We start from the raw sequence: 25,788 nt of genomic DNA, 5'->3' as shown, positions 1-25,788 counted from the left end.
GAGAGAGGCTCCCCCTAAGAGAGTCTAAGCCCCTTTATTCCCAACACTGGCTGAGCTCAAAGGAAAGGAGTCAGGAAAATGTGGTTTTTTTCCCTTGAATTCTCTGGATTGGCTGCAGGAGAGCTTACTGGGAAAAAAGATATGGTCATGCTATAAAGAGATGGAGGGAAGGAAGGGCAACTACTGTCAAAGAATGGTAGAGGAATGCATTCCTAGTTGACTGCTTGGCAAAAACTTGAGAAGAAAAATCACTTGTTCCAAGCCTTTGTTGTGTGTTGTCTCTTCCTCTGGACTGGAGTATCATCCTTCCCATTGAACAATATCCCTTCCCTCTTTCTAAATCCCACCCTCTACAAAGAAGTTCAAAGACAGGAAAAAGGTCCCATGTCTACCAAAATACTTAAACCAGCATTTTTGTGGTAGGAAAGCACTGGAAACAAAAGTGGGTATTCATCACTTGGGTAATCACTAAAGAAATTATGGCAGATCAATTATTTCATAAAGGACTCAGAGAAACATGGGAAGACATCTATGAAGTGAGGCACTGTGAAATAAGCAAAATATGGATAAAGGTAATGGAATATTTATCATTTGAAGAACACTACAGATCTCCTAGAAAGAAAGAGGAACTCAAGGAGAAGTTCAGCAAACAGATCACAAGCCTAGAACAGAGGCTTGATACTGTAATGAAAGGAGGTTTCAATTATCCAGACATCTGCCAGAGTGCTCTCTACCAAAAACAGAGCAACTAATGACTTCTCGACTTGTTAAATGATAATTTCATCTTTTAAAAGGTGGAAGAACTAATGGGAAGTTCTATTGTGGATCAGATTCTCATCACAGAGAAGAACTGGTTGGTGAGATAGAAATGATAGGAATCTTGGGGAGGTGGACAAAGTAGTAGCTTGAGAAGGCTCAACTCTTGAATGCCCTCTCCTAGTTACTTACAAAAAAAAAGTATTGGTAAAGTCCATGTGGCACAGTTTTAGAAAAATCCAAAAATTAAGTTTTCCATTAGGGTCTAGGCCTGTCATAATCATTGGGACTGGAGGTTACATTTATATCTAAAAACATGGTTATGCCACTTAAGAAAGACATCATTTTATAAAATTTTCAAAGGTTCTTTATCATGATACTTGCAAAGGATGGCCATGAACAATAAAATAAATAAAAAAGGGCAATAAAAAAAGGAGAAAAAAAGAGCTTCTCCTCTTAGAGGAAAATTGGGCTCCCAATAAGGAACCCAACAGGATCCTGGGGTTGACTAGAAGTCACACTTTACTTTCAAGTGAAGAATTAATGGTCATTTCCTATGTATGTATGTATATATGTATGTATGTATGCATACAGGGGACCCCGATTTTCTCCAGTAGACCTCTGCAACAATATTGTAGGGAATTCCAGGTGGAGATTAAAACTCACCACTCAATGGGATAAGCAAGTTACCTTAAAAACAAATCAAACAAACCCAGAAAGTCCCCAAAGAAGTATAGGACTACCAAAAAGAAATTAAGCACTTAGGGTTGATTACTCAAAATCCTTACACCATCAAGAACTTCATGCCATTATAAGATAAGCAGTCTTGATCTACAGAAAAGTAAAACAAAAATCAACACAGATGATCTCCTAAGTGTACTCTAGAGATACATCTATACTGCTCATGTTATCAGTACATAAACATTCAACCAAACAAGAGTTTTCTCAGACAAACTGGTTCAACTTGAAAAAGAAATATGCCAGGAAACTTACTGTCCCACAACAGTCTGAGAACAAAACAAAAATACTAATCTTTCTCCTGTGGACCCCTGGAAAACCATCATGTCCAAGAAAGAAAATGCCAAATAGAGAATTTCTCCAATGGATTTTGGTGTTTAGGGTACCCACAATAAAACCTGGATAAGTCTCACAGTGTGCTTACCTTTAATAGTCAGCTAACAGACACAAGAAGCTGAAAGTAAGAGCATTTATTAAGATGGCATAATATGAGCAGTAACTACAAAATACCACCCCATCCCCCCATGACACAAACCTTGAACACACTCTTTGAAAAATGCATGTAATACCAGTGGGAAGAATGGGCACAGAGCTCACTGGTAGAAAGGCACACGTATAGGGAACATCTGTTGCCAAGATAAGTTATGTCTATAGCACTTCAGGACCCCAATATCCTTTCTTTTTTGGTGGTGCAGTCATCATCACTTCCCACCCCTTTGGCACAACATCTCTGCCGGGCAGGTCCTTTAGGCAAGTTCCTTGGGTTTACTTGTTGCCACTGCTCAACTACTAACTGCCAGGGCTAGCTCTTTCTTGAATCCATTAGTTGGGTCTTTTTCTTGTCAGGGATGCCACCTCATGGGGACTCCCTTCACTGATTCTACTTCTCTCTGTTACCTTTGCTGAATCCAGTGTCTCCTTTTGTGTAAGAGCAGCTCTGATGCAAAGTATCATGGATGGAGGAAAGAGGGAGGGATGAAGAGAGAGAAATCCCATTTCTACCCTCTTGCCTTCTTCTATAGGTACAAGGAAAAGTGCAAAATCTCACTGCCTGTCAAGAATTGGGTTCCCCCTCCACAGCTGTCTATCCTCTACTCTGCAAAACTTCCCCTGCCTTAACTCTGAGAAGAGCTGACAAGCTTTTTAAAGGCTACCAGGGGTGTGGTCCATCTTCTGCTAACCAATGACAAACATGCCTTTTGATTCCAACAGGGAAAACTTCTTCCTACCTTCTAAAGGGGTTTCAGGGTTTAGGCATTTTCTTTTTGTACTTTACTTAACCCACTGATCCCTTGTTATCTGTTACCTGTCCCTTCTGTGATTTCATCAACTGGATTTGGGAGAAAACAAAAATCAATGGATCAGGGGCTCCTGATTCTGATCTTCTACACACCACTTTTATCTGAACTTAAGGAAGGAAGATTGAAAAAGGCATAATAAACAAACAAAAACACAACTCAAAAACCATGGCTTCTGGTGTACGCAAAAAATTATAATCAACCACAGAGAGCACGTAGAACTACTTATTTCTTCTTCTATTTCTCATTTTTTTTTTTGTCAACAAGAATGAGCATTAGATTGGAAAGGACAGAAAAAAAATAGCTATCAAGGAGTTAAGACCGAAGATAAGCAAGGCTTAGAACCAGAGTACCTAGTTGTCAAGGATAAATTCAAGCAACCTGGCTCAGATGAGCTAAATCCTCCAGTACTGAAGGAACTGGCGGGGGTGGGAGCAATACTACAGTTCCTTAAACCGATGAAAGTAAGGCTAGTTTTCCATAAAAGGTACTGAAAATGTCCTTGATATTTGATTGGCTCAGGGGACTAAAGGTTTGGGCTGTTGCTTTCTGGTCCCCTAAGTACAAAACAACCACGTGGAGTCTCAGCTTCACTTGGAGGCTTGGAGGGCAGACTATAAGGGGCAACTCAGAGGCAGGCGAACTTCATTCAACCGAATCAACTTCGGGTGTCCTTGATGCATATCTTTGTTGAATATCCTTTCCTCCTTATGGATAAGTAAATCTCCTTCTGTTAACTGTTGACTGACCTATGAGGATTTCATTTCAAAATGAATCTACTAGGCAAGTGGCCTGGGTCAGGCCTAGACCAGTGACATGTAGCAATGCCACTAAAGCAGTGGCAGATGTGACTGCCGAGCTGTCAGAAATATTGGGAAGATCATGGAAAATGTCACAGGTGCCACAGGGCTCCACAGGACAGGAAAATGGCACATACTGCTCTGATTTTCAAAAAAGGTTAGAGAACAGAATGTGCAAACTACAGATTAACTTGATTTGATTCCTAGGAACATTCTAGAATGGATCATTGAAGAGGTGGTTAGTGAACGTATAGAAAAGAAGCAGTGATCACAAGGATTCAGCATGACTTCATCAAGAAAAGGACATGCCAAACTAACCTTATTTCCTTCTTTCGCAGGGTTGCTAAGCTAGTAGTAGAACCAGAAAATAATTTACATATGGTTTACCTTGATTTAATAAAAGTATTTGATAAATTCTTGTGGAAAACACAGAAAGATGTGAACTACATAATAATACAATTAGATATCAAGTGAAGAAAACAAGCATTTACTAAAGTACCTCCTGTGTGCCAGGCACTGTGCTAAATGAGAGGGATACAAAGAAAGGCAAAGATTGGTCCCTGATCTCAAGGAGTTAATTGTTTTATGGGAAAAACAACATGCAAAAAGCTATGTACAAAACATTCAAGATCAACTGGAGATGTTCAAAAGAAGGAAGGCATTAACTCATTAAGGGGGACTGGGAAAACCTTCTTGTGGGAGGTGGGCTTTTATCTGGGACCTGAAGGAAGCCCACAGGTGAGGATGAGGAGGTAGACAATTTCGGGCATAGTTAAAATTCACAGATGTACTTGGAAGTGGCTGAATGGCTGGACAGTCTCAAAGAGTAATTGTTAAAGGCTCAATATCAGTTTGGTAGGAAGTCACCAATGGAGTGCCATAGGGGCTTGGCTGTTTAACATATTTACCAATGGCTTAGCTCATGACATATATGGTAGGTAAGTGCCAGAATGGATAGAGTTCTGCATCTGGAGTCAGCAAGACAGACCTGAGTTCAAATTCAGCCTCGGATACTTATTAGCTTGTAACCATGGGTAATCACTTAAACCTCTGTTTGCCTCAGTTATAAAATGGTGATTTCAAAAGTAACTACCTTCCAGGGTTGTTATGAGGCTCAGACGAGATAACATTTGTAATATTCCCTTCTCTTCCCTTCCCTTCCCTTTCCTTTTCCCCCTAGATGGCATGTCAGTCAAATTCAAAAATGGAACAAAGCTGGGAGGAACAGCTAACGGATGACAGAGTGAGGATTCAAGCAGATCTTGATGGGTTCAAGCATTGTGCTGAATCTAAGAAGAGAAATTCAATGGGGATAAATGTAATTTCATAAGTGAGTTCAAAAAAGTCAACTTCAAAAGTATAAGATAGGGAAGGCATAGTTAGATAGCAGCTTGGAAATAATCACTGCAAGCTCAGTGAGTCAACAGAATGATGTAAGCCAAAGGAAAAAAAAAAGAACAACCAAACCCCCCAAAACAACCAAAAAAAATCCAAAACCAAAAACAACCACTAAACTCTAATTCGACCTTAGGGTAGCATTGAGTGGCACAGATTTTCGGGATAAGGAGGTAACAATTACCTCATATTTCATCCCGGGTAGGCCATATCTGAAGTATTGTGTTCGATTCTAGTAACCACAGTTTGAGAAACATATTGGTAAGCTGGAAAATGTCCAGAGGAGAGAGAGCGATCAAGATGGTGAATAGTCTTGAGTCCATATGACGACTATCTGGAGGAATAGGAGATGTCTGGCTTGGAAAAGAAAAGTTTTGGGGGAGGGGGTGGGGAAGTGATAATAGCTGTCTCCAAGGATTTGAAGAAATGTTGTATAGAAGAGGAAATAAACGTGTTCTATTTGGCCCCAAAGGATGGAAGTGAGAGTAATGGGTGGGTGTTGCAAAGGCAAATTTAGGCTTGATTTTAAGGCAAATTTCCCCCAAATTAAAGTTTGAATGTAGAATGGCCTGCCTCAGAAAGCAATAGCTTTTTCTCACTAGAATTCTCGAAATAGAGATTAGATGACCAACTGTTTGTGTTAGAGTCAGAATTATTTTCACATATGAAGGGAACTAGATGGCTACTGAGGTGAAGAAATACGGTGCATTGGAAAAACCGATGAATTTGGAAGTCAGAGAATGGGGGTTCAAATGCTAGCTCTGATACTATCTTTGAGACTTTGGGCTTATTTATTATGCTTCCCAAGTCTCAGTTTCCTCTTTTTGAAAAATGAGGTAATTGGACATTGAGGCCCCTTTTCATCCTTTAAATCTATGATCCCTTTCAGCAGAGTGGTGGGGGAATATGGGTACAAAAGACTACACAAAATTGCAGATGAGGTGATTATGTCTGATTAACTTGTCAGAGGTTTCTTGTATATGGAAGGAAGGCGTTCCATCTAGAAATTACTTTGACATAAAACAAAAAGCATTAATGAAGTTTATTTAATTTTTTTAAATTACTCTGCTCAAAGATCATTTCCCCTAAGAAGGCGTCTCACATTAATCCCACCCTGTTCTAGGCTTACACTTGTGTAGAGCTCACTGTAGTTATAATTAGCTATGCAGCTCTTTCCACAGTGCTAGGTATCTTAGGTTTATTTCCTCTGTGTGTGCTCCATTTACTTATCCCCAGTATGGGGACTTCTGAAGGTATATACTACTGTCTCTTCTTTCTCTGGTCTCGCTCCACCTACTAGCTGGCCTTAGAGTCTCAAAGAACAGAATTCACAGGCACAGAATTTCGGAGTGGGAAAGGAGATCAGAGGCCTCTGCACCACGTATCTGTTACGTGATCACCTGACCTTCGATTAAAAACTTCTAGAAAGAGGAAAGCAGCTCAGTCCACTTTGGGATTCAGCTGCTTCCCCCCTCCCCACCCCAGAGCTGTGTCAAAAAGGTTCTTAGTGGTCATCAGACCAACACCCATTTGCTTAGAAATTTTCTATATCATCCTGCCTCCACTGAATATTTCTAGTTAAAAGATACTCCGCCATGTCAGCAGACAAATAAACTATTCCATTGTTGCAGGGATCTACTTTCTAACAAAAGTGCTGCCTTACATTGATCTGAAAATTGCCTCCCTGTAACTTGAAGCCAATGGTCCTTGCTCTGCCCTCATGAGCAATTCAGAATCTCTTATTCCTTTCCCATGTGATGCAAGCCCTTCAAATATATGAAGATAGTGCCATGTTTCCACTCCTCTGCTCTTTTCCAGCTTAAACATTCCCAGTTCCTTCGATAAGTCTTCATTTGACATGGTTTTGGGTGTGATTTCAACAAAATGGGAAGGTCTACCCTCTCCTGAAAATACTGCAGCCATCTTTTCCTGGCTACTTAAAATTATACCATTACCACTTCATTTCTTTGGCTTTCTGTATGATCCTTCTTAAAATAACAACAGGCCGGGAAGGTTAATGCCTTAAGTCTTAGTATCATTTTGTCAAATGTTTGTTAAATCTTTACTGAGTTCAGATTTGGAGATCGGGTAGACAAGAGACGGCAAAGAAGGCACTTGGAAGGTGGTAGGGATTGAAAGAATAAAAAAGGAGATTGATGCTTAGGAAAATAAACTTTAGGATTTAACCATTTCCTGCAGGCCTGGTCATGATCCCCACCACATAGGCAGCAGGGCTCAGTACCAGGTGGGTGCTCATTCCCTAGTGCTGACTGATTGAATGGGGCCATCTGGGATTGGGTCAGTGCCTCCAGTTTGCCTGGCTGGACCTCAGAGGCCCTGGTTCACCCCCCACTCCCTTTTGGCCAGGGAGAGAAGCATGCAGTGGAGCCGTGAATATCTTTCTCCATGTGTGTTTCTCTCCCCACCCCACCCACCCGACTTCCAGGGACCACACGCAGCTGCTGCAAAGCAGTCCCTGTTCTGAAGGAAAACTTACCCATGACTCACATGCCAAGAGGTTCCTAGTTTTTACCCCTGGAAAGTATGCCAGCCTCTGAAGCTTTATGTTATTTGGGGCAGGCCACTCCCACCTCTTCTTCCACGCCTACCCTTCATTTCCTCCATCCCCTCATTCCACTAAAACACCATGCCTTCCCTCCCATCCTTCCCTGGCTGAATTTTCTCTCCCCAATCTCCTTCCTCTCTTCAAGCCCTGGGAGATTCTAGACAACAGTCTGGGCAGGAAGCCAGCTAGTACAAATTTGGAGGCCAGCAATAGGGTCATTACCCCAGCCTCCTCTGCAGACAGCAATTAAAGAGAGATGCAAAACCCTGGAGCAGCGTCCTACCTCCCACCAAACACAGAGGGAACCCTGTGTCTCGTGCCAGGGCCCATCCCCCTCACCCTCCAGTCCTAGAGATAGGGGTCTCCAGCTCTTTAGGTCCAAGCGTTGAAACCATCTATCATGCTTTAGTCTTTACAGCCACACTCACACATGGTAGAGAGTGAGTGGTGTGAACAGCACATCTCCAAGTACAAGCAATGGTAGGAGGGGGGCCTTGAATCTACCCTCCATGCCTTTTGTTAGCCCATATGCTTTTGTGGACAGAGAAAATCGTTGGCTACATTATTTTTAAAATAATGCTCTGTGGACAGTGTGAGCAGTATCCCAACACTCCAATCAAAAAGTAGGGTTATTCCCTCCATTAAAATAAGCCCAACTCCTGGTCAGGCTCTTAGAAGTCATTTAATCATTGTACTAAAGAGGTTGAGAGACTAGCCAAAGATCCGACAGTAAGTAGAGGTGTCACAATTTGAACCCAGTTGTCCTGACTCTAAATCAGGTATTCTCTCCATTATGTTGCCCTTCTTGAGAAAATGCAAGAGTGCTGCTGCACAATGGATACTTAGCATCGAAGACCTACACAGATTCTCTGAATTAAAGGACATTTAATTCTCTGAACCTTTAGGAGGCAGCAGTTAATAAAAGATTATATGTATATACACACACACACACACACACACACTCACACACATACACACACACACATACATGAGCTTCCTTTAAGTGCCCTTAAGTGAAATTCTTCACATACATGATCTCATTTGATTTTCAAAATCATTTTACACATGAGGAAACAGAGGCATGAAGATATTAAATGGCATGTCCAGACTCACACAATCGGTAAGCTGTCTCAGCCAGTATTCAACCCAGTTATTTCTTATTCCAATCCAGCACTCTGTACACTTTACCATACTGGGGGGGGAACCCCAAAACAAAAACTATGGATGGGAAACCAAGGCTCAGGAGAGAATGCTCAGGTAAGAGAAGCCAGATATCCAGATGCCTGCCCCTCAGTTGTGCTAAGGAAATATTAGCTACAGCTGGTCGATAGGACAAAAGTGGATGGCAGGCAGCTGGGTATGTGATGACACCTCCTAGAGCTTAGAAGGCTGTTAGGGTCACATTACCCATGGGGCCAAATTTTGCTTGAAGGTCTGCACTGTCCAGTAGGCCTACAGCCAGGCTTGCTCTTGGACTGCTGTCTTTGAATCATTAATTCTCTTTTAAATGCTTGTGTCACTGGAGTTAAAAAGCCCAGGAATGGGGAGAGTGAGTTGTTCACTCCTAGCAGCCACCGTTAGAGAAAATGAAAGTGCCCTCAAGTCAATAAGAAGCTTCGGAGCCTCAGTTCAGGGCTTGTCCAAAAAATAAGGTTGGGTGGGTGAAGTTCCTGTATGTGTTCATGTATGTGTATGACTGGGGGTGGGAGTGGTAAAGAGGAAGCTGCAAGGGAAGAGGGAGGAAATGGAGCCCATTTAAGAATGATTGGGATGGATCCAGTCAAGGAGGGGCTCATATGGTCATGGTTTTAGGAAAAATCCTGCCCCCGCAGCAGAGATGGAGAAGCTCAAAGGGAAGAAGATGGCTGCAAACTTCTCGGTGCTGTCCAGAGAAGGAAGCTCTCAGTTGGGCCCCAGCTTCCTATACATTTCTCATCCTCATGGTCGGTCTCGTTGTTTAGTTGTTTTTCAGTCCTGTCCAATTCTTTGTGACCCGTTTTGGGGGTTTTCTTGGCAGAGACACTGGAGTGGTTTGCCATTTCCTTCTCCAGCTCATTTTACAGGTTGAGGAATGGAAGCAAACAAGGTTAAGTGACTCATCCAGGGTCACATAGCTAGTGAGTGTCTAAGGACGGAATTGAATTCAGGTGTTAAAACACCAACACAGATGTGTAATACATAGTATTACATTATAAATGCAGGAGAGAGGTATGAAACTAAATGCTACCTCAAGTTTCAGGGAAAGATTATAATAACCAGAATAATCAGTGAAGGCTTCCTGGAAGAGGTGACATTTGCATTAGGATTTAAAGTATGCTTAGGTAGTGCCTATAAGCCTTAGGAAATGCCTATGAACAAGGACAGCGAGTTGAGATGGCACCTAATATGTGGTAAGGACAGAAAATCGACAAGTTTAGATACAATCTAATTCAATAAAAATTGATTGAGCTTCTGCTAATATACAAAGCACCATGCCACCCTTTGCCCCGATAGCACTACAATGCCTGTGTATCAAAGAGAGCAAAGAAAGAGGAAAAGGACCCACGTGCACAAAAATATTAATAGCAGTACTTTTTGTTTTGACAAAGAACTGGAAATTAAGGAGTATACCTCAGTTAGAGGATGGTATGTACACATATACACACACAAATATGTGTGTGTTTATTTGATCAAGCTCCTTAATACAAAAAGCAACGGCACCAGGAGGACCTTGACTCTTACCTCAATCCTTTCCATTCGTCTATATGCTTTTGTTTTCTATTTTGTGGACAGAAAATTGTTTCGACTACACTATAGCTGACAAGTCCCAATTTCTTTGGGCCTTAATTTTCTCATGTAAAATGAAGTTTCTAGGGGCAGCTAGGTGGCTCAATGAGTAGAGCACTGGCCCTGGAGTCAGGAGGACCTGAGTTCAAATCCGGACTCAGACACTTGACACACATACTAGCTGTGTGACCTTGGGCAAATCACTTAACCCCAATTGCCCTGCCAAAAAGCAAAAAAAAAAAAAAGTTTCTAATAGTTCTGAAATTCTGTAAAGACTTTGCAGAGTGAAGTGAACCGAACCAGGAGAACAATCTATGTAATAACAAAATTGTAAAGAAAAACATTTTTTGATTCAAGAACTTTTACCAACTCAATAACCAACTACTATTCTGGAGGACCAATGATCAGGCACACTACCTACCTCTTGCCAGACAAATAATGGACTCAGAAGTAAAATCATTATCAAACATGGCTCATTGGCATATTTATGACCAGGTTTTTTTTCTTTTCTTTTTCTCAATGAGGGTCAAGGTAGAAAGGAAGGGGGCTTAGCAATAGGATTGCCAAAATGAAAAAAAAAAAAAGAGGATCGTTGAAGCATTTTTTAATCCTCAGAAAATAAAAAGCCAGAAGGAAATTGAGACAAACAGGACAGCTTCAAAAGTTAAATATTGAATATATTATATACTTAAAACAAAGAATAAGCTGAGTCTACTGTCAGATTTTCATGTAAAATCTTCTTTTTCTGTTCCACTCTGTATCTGAAAGTGCTCTTTTTATTCTGTCGGTTTTTAATAATTTCAGAATAAAAAAATAGCACCCATTACTACAATTCTTATTATTGTTCAGAGTCATACAGTCAGGCGGTAGCAGAGAAAAGGCAAGGATTGGGAGGAGTAGAATCAAAGTTGAGAGGAAGGCATTTTTGGCCTCAAAAGAGGCCAAAATTAAAAGAGGCTCAAGTGGAACTTGGAAAAAGCTAGTTCATGGAGGATTTTGTAAGTAGATGATTAGGAAAACGCTACCATTTGGGCTATCAGATGCTTGCTGGAATGTAGAGCAGCATGAGTCAAAGAATAAGACTTCCCGAAACTAGAATTTGCATCTTCAGTGTCCAGGTAAAAAGGAAATGACTCTAACACAGGCAGAGGGCAAGTTAGGACTAGGAAGAGAAACCAGATTTTGGAGGAACTTTGGCCAGCAATAGGCAAGATTCAGTCACGAGAGTGTATCCTTACAATGTCTAGCCCAATAGTTCTCATACTAAGGTTGTTTCTTGTACTCTAAATAGCTGAACATGATGTTTCTGTGCCTTACTATTGCAGAGGAGAAAGAGAGCAAACAAGGGGGTCACTAGGCCAGTATACCCAAGGCAATAACCCATATCTGGGTCTTCAGCAGTGGCGAAAAGAAAAACCACTGACCAAAGCAGAAAGGTTGACATTATAGCCTCACTTTACCTTTCTCCCCAATTTTATCACACTGTCCAGGAAAAAGAGAAGTGACCAGGAGGGATCAGAAGCAAGGAATGGCATCTGAGAACCTAGTTCCTTCCCAAACGGCAATAAAGAGCTTTATACCCTGGTCCTATTGCAGCTTCTTGGGAGCCATAAATCTCAGAACCAGGTTGATTAGAAGCCAAAATCTTGTAGCCAAAATTGCCAGGCTCAGTTGAGTCATGGTTCCCCTCCCATCATGCTCCTTTAGACTATGAACTCCTCCAGAGCAGGGACTGCCTTGCACATAGTAGGTGTTTAATAAATGTTTACTGACTCACTGACTTAATGACCTCTCTTGGTCAGGTCTGGGACCAAACTTAGCTCTAACCAAAAGCCAATTCAAGTGGTGATGGGGTAAAAGCCGATCACAGAGAGCTAAAAGCTAAGCCCAGAGGCAAGGCAGAGGAAAGAAAGGGCAGTTCTCCTCACGTATCTCAGCCTTCAAGGTGACTAGCAGGAACATTAGAAGAAAAATACCCCCTTTCACTAAATGGATTCATTATTGCTCTTCCTAAAACTGATCAGCTTAATCCAGCTTGGAAAACAGTTGATAACATGGAGATGGAGATTTGCTGTATGCTGCTTTTGGCCCACAGACTCAACTATTCACTTAGGATCCTAGTGCCTATAAGATAAAGTCTGAACTTCTTAACCATGCAGGCATTCAAGGCTCTCTTCGCTCTAGCTCCAATCCCCATCTTCCTACAATCGCCTAGGTAAATCACCCCTTCTAGTCATACTAGTCTCCCTTTTGTCCCTCAGAGATCTGTTCCATATTCCTACTCCCTCACCTTTGCCAATAATATTTCTCCCCACCATGAATGCTGCTTTTGCAACTACTTAAATTCTACCCATTACTCAAGTCCCAGCTCAAAACCTACATCTTTAGTGAAGCAAACCTTCCAACCTGAAATAACTTCATTTTGTTCTGAACTAGCCAATACCAATGCCTTACACAGAGTAGGTATTCAATAAAGGTTTATTGATTAGCTGATCACCACTCATTTGGCACTGATTATATGCTATCTTGTAACATTATTGATATTATAGTTAAATTTCAGTAATACAAATAAAACGTATTGATCACCTGTTGCATGGAAACACTGTATAGGCCATGAAATGAAAACAGGATCTAGCCCCAGGCTGCAAGAATTTTGCCTTGTTTCATCCTAGACTATAAGCCTCCTGAGGTCTGAGACTGCTTTTTTTATTTCTTACCTGTCTCTGTACCTAGTTCACTACTGGACACACAGTAGGCAGGACTCACCAAGCAGTATGTGACAGTGGAAAGGGCTCCAATCTTGGAGTGCAGAGACCAGGCTTCTAGTCTTGGCTCTGCCTCTAGTAGCTACAAATGAGTGTGGGCAAGTCCATTACTCTTTTCTGAACCTCAATTTCCTGCTGTATAAAATGGAGTTTAAAATAGATGGGTCTCTAACATTCCTTCCATGTGTTCCAAAAATGTCATTTGATTGACAGAAGAGGAAGGTCTTTCCTAGAGCTGAGATGTACCCAAGCCAGATCAGTCACTAGACCCTGCTCAGTTCCAGGGTTTGGAGACACGGGCTGGGGAGGGGGATTCCATTATGGCTTAATTCTGACCAAGGGAAGAAGGTTCTGAAAACCCTACCCTAGAGGATTTCAATGATGAGAGTACTCATCCTTCTCAACTCTGAGCAATGCTTCTTCTCCCCACCCCCACCCCCTCCCCCACCTGCCTTCTGAAGGTATATGCAGGGAGGCTGTTGGGAGGGGATTCTGGGGAAGAATTCTGTAGACTGAGATAGGACTCCCAAAGAGATGCTGAGTGGATTAAACTCTAGGCTTGTATTGTTTTTCTAAGACAAAGAAACAAACACGTATTAAGCACCTCTTGGGGCAGAGTATGGTGGTAGACATCAAGACAGATGAGAGTGTTAGAGAAGAAATGGTTCTTGCCCTCCAAGAGTTCATAGTTTAATAGGGAGAATACGGCTCATATACACATAATGCACAGTATGTGTATTAGAGAGAGCCAAAACAACTTAACATATGAGATGCTGGGGAAAGGTCATCCCAGGTGATCTTCATCCCCCTTCCCATCCTGGACATGCCATCTTTGAAACTACCTAGGTAGCCCACTTGCTCTAGTGCCCAGGGCAGTCGTGCACGGGCCCTACCCCTTCCTCCCTGCACACTGTGCTTCCCCCCACCCGCCCCTGGGTGTGCAGGCACTAGAGAGTTGTGCTGGGGTTTTGTTGCTTCCACGAGGAGATCATTAACAAGGCTTATTTTTAAATCGTAATTGCAAAATGTAAATGCTCCCCAAACTGATGTGTAATTGCTACCCCCTCCACCCCAGCCCTTCCTCTTTGGTGCCAGCTTCACAAGGAGAAAATTAGAAAATAAAAAGGGGGTGGATTATGTAAGCAAAACGTTTTTTAAAAAAAGAGAGCGAGAGCGCTGAGAATGTAAGCAAGACAGCTGGTGGCTTCTCTGATTGCCACACACACACTTCCCAGCATTAGTAGCAAAAAAAACCCCCACCCTTGCCAATTGTGCCCATCAAAGGCACAGTGTCAACTGTAGAGTCCCCAGAACAGACTGTACCGACAAAAAAGGGACAAAGGGGGACCATGGACCACCGGATGGAAAGCTGATATTGGCTGCCTGGAGAGAGGCTGTTGGGATAGGGATCAGTAGATTCAAACGTCTCTTCTCATAGGAGAATTAGGGCTATGCCCTGGGCTCTGAAAAGCATTTCAGTTTTCTTCAAAACCCAGAAAACTCTATGGGAGGTAGGCACCTTTCCTGGTACAATTTATTTAGGGTTCAAATCTTCTGCACCTTCTTTCTGCCTCCCGTGCTGCTCAGTCACCATTACGGCATATCACATCAGTTTACCACACTTGTGAGCCAATGTGGTGGAAGGGAAAGAGCCTGGACTTAGAACCAGGAGAAAAAGTCTCAATTCCTGGTTCTGACGCTTGTTAGCTGTGTGACTTTGTGCAAGTCATTTAACCCCTGAACTATCTAAAATGGAGATGATATTTGTACTACCTGCCTGACAAGGTCATTGTGAGGAAACTGCTTTGTACATCTTCAAGTGCCACATACATGTAAAATATTGATATTAATCCCCACCCCCTCAAATTTGATAGTACACGAAGAACTGAATAAAAGAGTCTGATGTACCAGGTATGAGAGCACTAGGTTGGAATCTCAGTGCTTATGTTTAACTAGTTATGTGATCTTGGGCAGAAAACTTCCTATCTCTAAGCCTTGGTTTTCTCATTTGTAAAGTGAGATGGTTGGACTTTGAAGGGCCGTTCTAGCCCTCTAAGTCTTATGTATGACTCTCCAAGGGAAATTGCCAGAAGAGATGGAAAAAAAAGCTGGGGACCCTGTAAAATTTTCCAAACTTCATGCCTTCTCTGGCCACACCCTTCAATTCAGCCCTGAGCTCAGGGAACCCCAAACACACAGCAATATCCTCTTTCCCTCATACATCTCACAATGTCCTCCCTCTTAATTCCTGGTCCAAATGCAGCAGAGTTTGCCCACAAAGAAAACAAAAATGGGTGTTGTTGTTTGCCCAAACCCTTCAAATCCCAGGCATCTAGAGGACCTTTGGGCCCATATTTGGGTTCATGACTGTATTAACCTAGTTCCTTGTCTTTTTATTGCCTGGAGACATAGTGTTGCCCTTAGAACTGGAGACTGGCCCAGGGATGTATTTTTCCTGACTGTTCCACAATTTAGAACTCTGATTTCTCCCTACAGGGAAACCAGACAGGGCCTTTGAGAGCAATGGGGCAAGGAGCCGAAATGGTGTTTGGGGATCATAAGAGGAAATGATGAGGAGATTGTGGAAATACTTCTTAGGAGTCCCTGGTAAGGGGGTAGAATGGAGAGAGTGGGAGAGTCAATCTCACTCTCTCAGTCTCAGCTCTCTCTTAGCTAATTGGGTCTCTGGGTGTAGCAATGCCTTCTGTGTAGCTATCATGATCGTTGTCAATATAATCGACAAAAACTTAACAAAGCATCAACACAGGGCACTGTTCAAAACAGTGGGGATATAGAGGAAATCTAGGACACAGTTCCTATCTTTGAACATGTTAAAATCTTGTTTAATAGCTTCCAAAGTGCAGGCCCAGACTTCACTACGATATGTGATCTCACACTATCCAAAACAGCTAATGAAGGAGTTGGTCACAACACAACCACAGCTGCCCTTCACCCATTATAGCTGAATGCATCCCTACTCAGTCCCCAATCTCCACTACACAAAATTTTAAGCACTCACTTTGTATAACAGCTGTCATCCCCTCAGGGCAGTTATAACCTAATCCCTACCCATAACAGCCAATGCACAGGTATTACAGGGACAATCCATCTGTAACATCCCCACTAGGGCTCACCCTCTAACCTTCCTTGACCTCAAGACAGCCCTTGGGAATGCAGACTGTGTAGCAGTGACTGGGAGAGCTCTATTTCCTCCATCTTGTTCCCCACAGGACAGAATGTGTCAAGCTATAGTACAGGTATAGAGCCAGGGCCCGAGACTTCATTGATACAGAAAACTCACTCTATTAATGCAGACCAACAACTTCTCTGCAACTTTTTTTTTTTGGAGGGGGGAAGGCAGGGCAATTGGGGTTAAGTGACTTGCCCAAGGTCATACAGCTAGTAAGTGTGTGTCAAGTGACTGAGGCCAAATTTGAACTCAAGTCCTCACGACTCCAGGGCTGGTGCTCTACTCACTGTGCCACCCAGCTGCCCCCTTCTCTGCAACTTTTACTCAAGAAGGTTGCCTAGAACAGTTGTGTCAAATTTAAAAAAGAAATAGTAGACACTAACCAACAAATAAAGATTCCTACAGGCAGCATATTGACTTAATTTAAAAGGTAATGTTACCTATGTTTTTATCATATTTTAATTTATTTTGTTAAATAGCTTCCAACTGCATTTTAATCTGCCTTGATGAGTTTGACACATCTGAGACATAGAGGATGAGTGACTTTCCTAAGGTCACACACATGCTACTTGTATCCAAAGCCAGCTCTCTACCCATCATGCAACACTGCCTCTCCATGGATGTATGCAATTTAGAAATCAACACATACTGCAGGTGCATGCTCAAAAACTTTTCATTAATTATGGATACCTGACCAAAAAAGTTTGGAGACAACTAATTTTAGAGAAAGAAAAAAAATGAATAAAATTGTTATTAGCAATAGGAATGGTCAATGTTGAAGGTGCTGTAGAAAGATAAGGAACAGAAAAGGATTGTGGGGAAGCTGTGAATCGGTACAACCACTTTGAAAAGTGAATTGGTATTATAAAAATAAAATGACTAAAATGTTCATACCCTTTGACTCAGATATTCTACTACTAGGCTTATACCCCAAAGAGTGATTGATAAGAAGAAAGTCTCCATATACACCAAAATATTTATAACGGCACTTTCTGTGGTAGCAAAGAATTGGAAACAAAGCAGAGTCCAATTGGGGAATGCTAAACAAATCGTGGTATAAGAACATAATGGTTTAGTATTTAGCTATAAAGCAGTGGTGTCAAACTCAGAGGAATGGGGCCACTAAATCAGATTTCTGTATATTGACTTAAGAAAGCCACACATTAACATTATCTATGGCTTATTGTATTTTTATTCATTTTGTCATTTCCCGACTACATTTTAATCTTGTTCAGACCATACTTGGAAGTGTTGCCAGCTGCAATGTAATGCAGACTGGCCACATGTTTGACATGTTTGCTTTAAGAAATGATGTAATATGATGAATACAGAGAAGCAAGGAACGCTTTACATAATTAGATGAAGAGTGAATAAGCAGAACAAAGAAAATAACATACACAATGACTACAACAATGTAATTAGAAAGAAGCACCACAAAACTATCAAAAATAAATGTTGTAAAATTATGAAGAAGTTTGGGTCTAAGAAGTGATATGAGAAGTACCAACTCTCACTCCATTGTAGAAATGGGAGTCTCACAGGTATGGAACATTACATACATTTTTAGACTTTTTCAATGTATTGACCAGTTTTGCTAGTTCTCCTCCCCTTTCTTACTTTCTTTTAAATAAATACACAGACATGTATAATCAGTTATATTGGATGGCTTTCTAAGAAAGGGAAGGGGGAGGCATACTGTTGGAAATTGTAGTGATGTAAAAAAAAAGATACCAATAAAAATTTATTTTAAAATATACAGACTGAAAAACGGATAACTAGCAATACAAGGTAGCATGTGATGACAATAGCTTGCATATATAGGGTTTTTTGGTTACAAAATACTTAACATACATTATGTCATTTGAATTTATTAATTCTGAGAGATAGAACCTATTAGGATTTAAGATGTTTAAGGGTAGGGACGATTCCTTATTTATCATTTTATCATCTCCCAGCCCTTCTAGAACAACCCACTGAATGTAGATGGTGCTTAATAATGAAACATTTTACAAGTGAAGAAACAGAAGCCCAGAGAGATGAAGGAACATGCTTAAGCCAGCTTCAGCCAGCTAATAAACAATAAAGCCAGGAACTTGAACCCAGTTCTTTTGACTTCAAGTCTAGTGCTTTTGTTGATATCACTATCAAAAATGTGTTACAGATAGCAAGTAGCTTCCCTTCATGCAGTGTTTTACCTGTTTTATATTATTTGATCCTCACAATTGATAAAGTAGTTTAATTGCACAATGGGTAGAATACTGGATTCAAAAATCAGAAAGACCTAAATTCAAATCCTGACTCTAGCACTTACTAACTGTGTGACCCTAGTCACTTAACTGCTCTCTGCCTCAGTTTCCTCACTTGTAAAATGCAGCCAAAAACAGCACCTATGACAAAGGTTTTTTGTGAAGACCAAGTGAGATAAAAAAGTACTTTGCTGGTGTTAAAAGACTATGTAAATGCTACCTGCTGCTGCTACCACCACCACCACTATTTTAGACTTAAGCAAATCGAAGCCCAAAGAAGTTATGATTTGCCCATGAGCATATCATCCATTAGAGTCAGTGTTAGAATTCAAGTTCAAGTCCCTCATGATTCTAACTGCAATGATTTTTTAGTGGACCTATCTAGGTATCATCCTAGACTCTTAACTCTCATCTCTTGTATCACGTCAGGTAAGAGTTTTATCATCCTTATCAATCAATCTAGATTTATTAAGCACCTACTATGTGCCAGGCATCCAGTTAAGCACCGGGGATACAAAAAGAGCCAAAGAAAGTCCCTGCCCTCAAGGAGCTTACAATCTATCTCCTTAATCTCTGTCATCTATACTACCCCCTTCTTTCCTTTAACAGTGCTGTCACCCTGTTGTAGGTCTTTATTGCCTCACCTCTGAACTATTTCAATGGCACCCTGGTTGGGCTCCCTGCCTCATTTCTCTCACCATTCCAGTCCATGCTCCATTCAGGTGTCAAATTAATATTCCTAAAACACAAATCTGACCATGTCAACCTGTCCCCCACCCTCAAGCACACACTTGATAAATTCTAGTGGCTACTCATTGCCTCCAAAATCAAACATGAAATCCGCTCTTTGGTTTTTAAAGCCCTCCATCACCCGAGTCTTTCCTACCCTTCCAATCGTCTTATCCTCTATATCTCCTGGACTCTGTGATCCAGTGACATCGAACTCCTCACCATTTACACTAGACACTCTATGTCTGAATTCTAGGCATTGTCACTTGTCCCTGATGCCTCAGACTCTCTGCCTTTCTCTCTAACTCCTACCTTCCTTGGCCTCCTTCCAGCCACACCTGAAGTCTCTCACCTTATGAAAGAAGCCTTTCTCAGTTCTTCTTAATACTATTGACTTCCTTCTGTTGATTATCTCCAATTTATCCTGAATATGTCTTTTTTGTATATAGTTGCTTGAATGTTGTCTCTTCCGTTCATCTGTTAGCTTCTTCAGAGCATAAATATCTTTTGCCTTTCTTAGAATTCTCCGTCGTTAGCACACTGTCTACTATATAGTAGTTGCTTAATAAATGCTTGTTGACTGTTGACTGACTGGCCACACTTCTGACTCACCCCACTTCTAAGTCATTCAAATCAATGAACGTCTTAAAGTACAGACTATGTCTAAGTGTATGGTACAGCCAATTGCCCTCATTCAGGATGCCTGGGATCCAGCTGGAAAATCCTCCTCCTGATTAACTATACTTTGGTCTGGTCCATAACTATGTCTTAGGCCCTTTAGCACAACATTCTTTCAGAGGGCTCTGTAAGCAGCAGTTAGGGAAGGGCTGGTTGGGGGAGGTTGGGGTGGGGGAGGGGAAGGGAAGTGTTATGAGTCGTGCACTTTGTCTTAAAAGGTACAAAGACATTTCTTACTGTTTGTGGTGCTCCCAGGTTGCCTCTGGGACTGTCCACAGGAGTGTTACTCCTCTCCTCTCACTTCAAGCTGGGCTGGAAATCCTTTCTTTCCACCAAAGCCAAAACACCTGCAAAGGAAGTAACAATTAATGGTCAAAGAAATAGAGATGAGACATAAAGGGGGATGATTCCCCAGTAGTGACACCCTCCTCCTAGTGTTGCTCATCAACCTCCCCAAAGGTGTAAGTCAAAATTTAAAAAAGTCACCATAACCAAAGTTTCTATGGTGTTTTAGGTTTTGCAAACTCTTTTCCTCACAATAGCCCGGGGGTAACAAATATTACTGTGCCCATTTGATAGGTAAGAAAACTGAAGTTCAGGGACATTAAGTAACTTGCCTCTACTCAAACAGCCACTGAATATCAAAGCTTGGCAAGATCCTCTACCTGCAGATTCATCCTCTCATTTTACAACTGAGGGAGGCCCAGATAAGTTAAATAACTAATCCAACATCTTACAGGTGACAGTAACAGAAACAGAGCAGGTCAGCTGCCTCCAAATCCAGTGGACTTTTGCAATGCCATATCTGCCTACCATACCCTTGTAAATCAAAGAGCTCCAAGACCTTAGGCCTAGGGCTACCTTTGGAGAATGGAGTTAATTGCAAATGTTTCAGACCTTTGGCACATGGAGCTAGGTTTCGGAGAAGTCTGAATCCCTAGAACACTGATCTCTACTTTTTTTTGAGCTCTGAAACCCTATTATTGTCTGTTTGATTTCTAGACCCCCAGACTCACATGTGACCTCAATCTTTAAAGGACATGCATAGCCTGCTTAAGACCTGGGATTTCAGGATCACTACGAAAGCCGCTAATTTCCTTCTTTTTCCCCCCACCCCCAATACTTCTGCTATTGTCTGAATCCTCAGTGGAAAATTCATTTCTTTATGTTAAAGATTTATACCCCTAGCAAACTACAAATGCCCAATGAGAATTCTCCAAGTTATCAGTCAATTTAATTCAACACACATTTATTAAGTGCTTACTGTGTCCCTGGCACTGGGCTATAGTGCCCTGAAACAAAACAGTCTTTGGCCTCAAGAAGCTAACATTCGATTGGGGGAAAGAGCACGTGCAGAGAAAATTAAATGCAAAATATTTACAAAGTAATTTCTTGGAGGACACAGATCTAATATGAAGGGAAGTTTGTTAATAATAGAATGGGTTCCAGATAGCACACTGGAAAGGTAGGATAAAGTGGAATAGGTACAGGGATGGGGCTGAGCTGGATGGGTGTGAGAGAGTAATGTTCAGGGCAGGGAGCTTCTGCTGAGGCAGCCTTCAACTTAGGATCATAAGGACTCAAGTGGAGAAATACGGCAGTAGTTGGTCACACCCTTCACAATTACCAAGGTTATATTGATTTGATCATCCATTTGATGAAGAAGTGATGGTAGGTAGAGGGAGAAGAGATGTCAAATCTCTGGTCTTGCCTGACGGCCAAGAAAGTAGTCTGTGGAATCCCGAGACCAGGCTAGATGGAGCAGGATGAAGCATGTTTGAGATGCTCACCTTCTAATCTTCAGGCAAGTATAGCGAAAGACAGCTGTTATGGGAGGGCAAAGAGCAGTAGAAATCCTGACCAAAATGAGGGTAATGAATAGCCAGTGGGGTCCTGAGACCTGGCCTTCAATGTCAAGCCGGTCAGCTCTGAATCAGGGCTAAATCCAAGACTGAGCAGACAATCGTGGAGTAGGGGTGAGGGTTGGGGGAGTGCTCTGGAAAAGATCGTGGCAGCTTTCAAGGAAGAGGGGATGCAGGACTGAATTGATGGTAGGAAGAGGGGCCGCAGGAAGGCAGAGTCCCTGGTCCTGCCTGATGAATGAGGCAATGACTTGCAGATCCTCTCCTGAGAGCAGTTTTTGATGGGGAGGCAGGGAGACCCTAGAAGGCAAGTCTTAGAGGTGTTTAGAGACTAGTGAAAGAGGTTAGAGACCCAGAGCTTTCATACTTTGAATAGACAATGTTCTAGGCCTCTCTTATGGCACTGTGTTGTTCTACCTGAGATTTTCCCAGCATATAGTAGGCATTTAATAAATGCTGATTGATTATAATTACTTGTGAATATATATGCCTTCTCTCATCTACTTAGACCCCTGAAGGGCTCTAATTCTTTGTTTTTCTATCACTGGGATTATGCTCCACTCACAGCTGGTGCTCAGTAAATGCTTATTTATTTCAGCCAGTGTAACACAGTGTAAAGCATCTGAGATTCACAATTAGGAATCTTGGGTTCCAATCCCATCTCCCATACCTATTAGCTGTGAGATCAATCAGGTCATTGAGGATCAGTTTCCCCATCTGTAAGATGGGGTAAGTAATGCAGTGCTTTCTCATAAGGAAAGCACAAACCTTAAATTGCTAAATAAATGTGAGTTATTATTAATTTAATGAACAGATAAATAAAAATGTATTGAGTGCGCTGTATGTGCCAAGCACTGTGCTAAGAGTTGGAGACAGAACACTAAATGCTTCTTCTGGGCTTTATAAACCATCCTCCAGAGTGTTCTATTCCCCCTAACGGCTGGCTGGAGCTACTGGGGATGAAAGTTTGAGTTGAATTAGAATTGCTCAGCTTTTGAGGGCTTTACCAGAAGAGTCCCTCCCACTGGCATCCTCACCCACTCCTCCAGCTAGAAGCCCCACTGCCTCAGCCCCAACCTAGCACCAGGAGTAAAAGCATCTTTAACTGAACAGCTCCTTTCTAGTTAACACCATCCTAGTCTCGTGTTAAAACACATTTGCACCTCAGTAAAGAATGTAATTAACTAGTGACTGACAACAGGAAGAGCTAAATATCAGCACAGATAGCAGGGAAATGTAAATTTAGAAATTTGCCTGAACAAGACTTTTCCCCACCCACTTCCCACTCCCCACCAGAGTCTGAGCTTTGTCTTCAGGGTGGGGAAAGGAGGGCATAGGGGATCACGAGGGAGGCCAGATTCCCATGGAGCAAAGGAGAGGAAACCAGGGCATAGCTTGGTTGGGCTAAACTGGGAGAGAAGAGGCAGACTTGTTAATGAATTCCCATTCACACAAAGAAAGGTTGAAACAAAAAGCCAGAACAGCAGCCTGCCCTCCCCCTTCCCTACCCTCCAACTAAGCTCTTCCAGCAACAGGGTAAAGACAGTCATACACTGACAGGAAAGGAGGACCACATGAGAGGAGAGCCCAAAATGCTCAGTGGAAAAACAGGCACAAGGCTCATTCCTGGGGGATACACCCTTGCCCCCGATATTTGTCATAGAGGTGAAATCGGATCACAACGAACATCATGAACAACCTCGAAAGGGCAGCGTGCAGCCTGAGGTTCTGTGCAAAAGGGAGAAGAGGAAGGGTAACTTATTTAACTCAAGGGTTTCAGCTTCCTCACCTGAATAGTTAGAATTTATTTAGCATTCACTCAACAAGTATTTATTAAGCACCTAGTATGTGCCAGGTAGTAGCAATGTATGACCATGAGGGTCGGACCACAAAGACAGCTGAGAGCAGCAGAATTGATGCTTTGGAATTATGGTGCTGGAGAAGACTTTGAGAGTCTCTTGGACAGCAAGGAGATCAAAACAGTCAATAGCTAAAGAAATTAATTCGGACCATTCACTGGAAGGTCAAATACTGAAGATGAAGCTTGAAGACTTTGACCACATAATGAGAAGACAGGACTCATTGGAAAAGATACCGATGGTGGGAAAGATTGAAGACAAGAGGAGAAGGGGATGACAAAGGATGAGATGGAGAGGTGGTGTCACGGAAACAACATGAACGTGGACAGACCTCAAGAGGTAGTGGAGGACAGAAGCCTGGTGTGCTACGGTTGATGGGGTTACAACTGAAAGACAGAACAACAAATGTGCCAGGTATTTGATCTACAGAGATCTAAACCAAACAATCCCTACCCTCAAGAAGCTTATATTCTAATGGTGAAAATCATATATACATAGAAAAGTAAATACAAGATAGACATAAAGTAATTTCAAGGCAAAAGGCACAAGGAGTGAGGTCAGTTTAGGCTTCCTACAGGGGTTAACACTTGAGATTAAATTTGAGGGGAACTAGGAATCCTAAAAGAAGGAGGTTGATGAGGGAGTGCATTCTGGGTATAAGGACAGTCCTGTGAGAAGACATAGAGAAGGGTGATGGAAGATCATGAAGGTAAGTGGAACAGGAAGCAGGCCAATGTCAAGTGCATGAAAGAAAGTAAAATGCAATGTCTGGAAAGATAGGCTGAGCTGGGTTGTAAACAACTTGAAACAGGAGAGTTTGTATTTCATCCTAGAGGGAATAGGGAGGTATTGATGTTTCCTGAGGAGAGTGCAAAGGAATATAAATTTAGAGCACTGGCCCTGGAGTCAGGAGAACCTGAGTTCAAATCCGACCTCAGACACTTGACACACTAGCTGTGCGACTTTGGGCAAGTCACTTAACCCCAATTGCCCTCCAAACCTCCCCCCCCCCAAAAGGAATATAAATTTGACATCTGAATGGAAGATGACTTGAAGAGAGGAGTGACTAGAGGCAAGAAAGAACAATTAGAAGATTGTGACAACAGTTGGGGTAATGAGGGTCTGAACCAGGGTGGTGGCTGTGTGAGAGCAGAGAAGGGGACAGATGTCAGAAGAGGGTGTGTGTGTGTGTGTGTGTGTGTGTGTGTGTAAGAGATAGATAATAATACTTGAACTACTTACTCTATTTCACAGGATGGGATAATAGGTTACTATGAGGAAAGCACATAATTATGAGCTTTTTAGGTAACATCATTATTATTAACAAGTCAAGCATCTGTGATTTCATCCATTTTTAACTCAGAGTGGCCCACAGAGGTGAGTAGACAGGCCCCTGGTGACACAGCTAATTGAGTGTCAGAAGCAGGATTTGAACCAGGTATTCCTGGCTCCAAGTTTAGCACTCTATCCACTATACCACATTGCCTTTAAATAATGATAACAACATCATATGTTTGGAGGAGAAGGATAGACTGTATATAAGCAGCTTGGCTCGCTGGCTTTTTTTTTTTAAGCTCCACCTGAAGGGGACTCCTCCTTATCTCCTACAAGTTGCTCCCAGTCAATGCCTAAATGTATGATGATGCGCCTTCAGATAGATGCTGGGGACTGACCCTATTTTCCATCTTAGCTAAGTAGAGACATACCTTGACTATGATCAGGAACTCACAGAATCTCAAAGTAGAAAAGAAGCCACCTAGTCCATCCAAGGGTAACTGATACCCTTCCACAACACTTCCAACAAAACGGCCATTCAACACTTACTGGAAGGCCTCCAGGAAGCCAGACCTCACTAACTCCCAATGTTCTGTTCCATTTCTGTATGGTTCACTTCTTAAAGTTTTTACAGCAAACCAGTCTTCCTTTAATATTTGATAGTTTTTAAAAATATGAATTAAATTTATTTTTATGTTTTGTTTCTTTCCCCAATTACATGTTAAAACAATTTTTAAAAGCAATTTTAAGTTTTGAGTTGCAGATTCTCCTACCTCCTCCCTGACATAGTAAACAATCTGATATAGGTTATACATGTGCAATCATGTAAAACATTTCCATTTTTGTTATTTTGTACAAGAAGACT

At 41.8% G+C, this 25,788-nt stretch overlaps 1 protein-coding gene across 1 annotated transcript in view; it reads right to left on the bottom strand.

Moving 5' to 3' along the window:
* PKNOX2 (PBX/knotted 1 homeobox 2) overlaps positions 1-25,788 on the bottom strand; it is a 351,167-nt gene that overhangs the window by 129,077 nt on the left and 196,302 nt on the right. The window contains exon 3 of the mRNA XM_036747254.1: positions 20,165-20,274. The gene's annotated coding sequence lies outside the window, so the exon portion shown is untranslated. The remainder of the gene's footprint in view (positions 1-20,164; positions 20,275-25,788) is intronic.

Source organism: Trichosurus vulpecula, chromosome 2 (assembly GCF_011100635.1).
Source record: "Trichosurus vulpecula isolate mTriVul1 chromosome 2, mTriVul1.pri, whole genome shotgun sequence".
Taxonomy (NCBI): domain Eukaryota; kingdom Metazoa; phylum Chordata; class Mammalia; order Diprotodontia; family Phalangeridae; genus Trichosurus; species Trichosurus vulpecula.
Note: the sequence above shows the minus strand (reverse complement) of the source record. Positions and strands in the feature narration are given on the sequence as shown.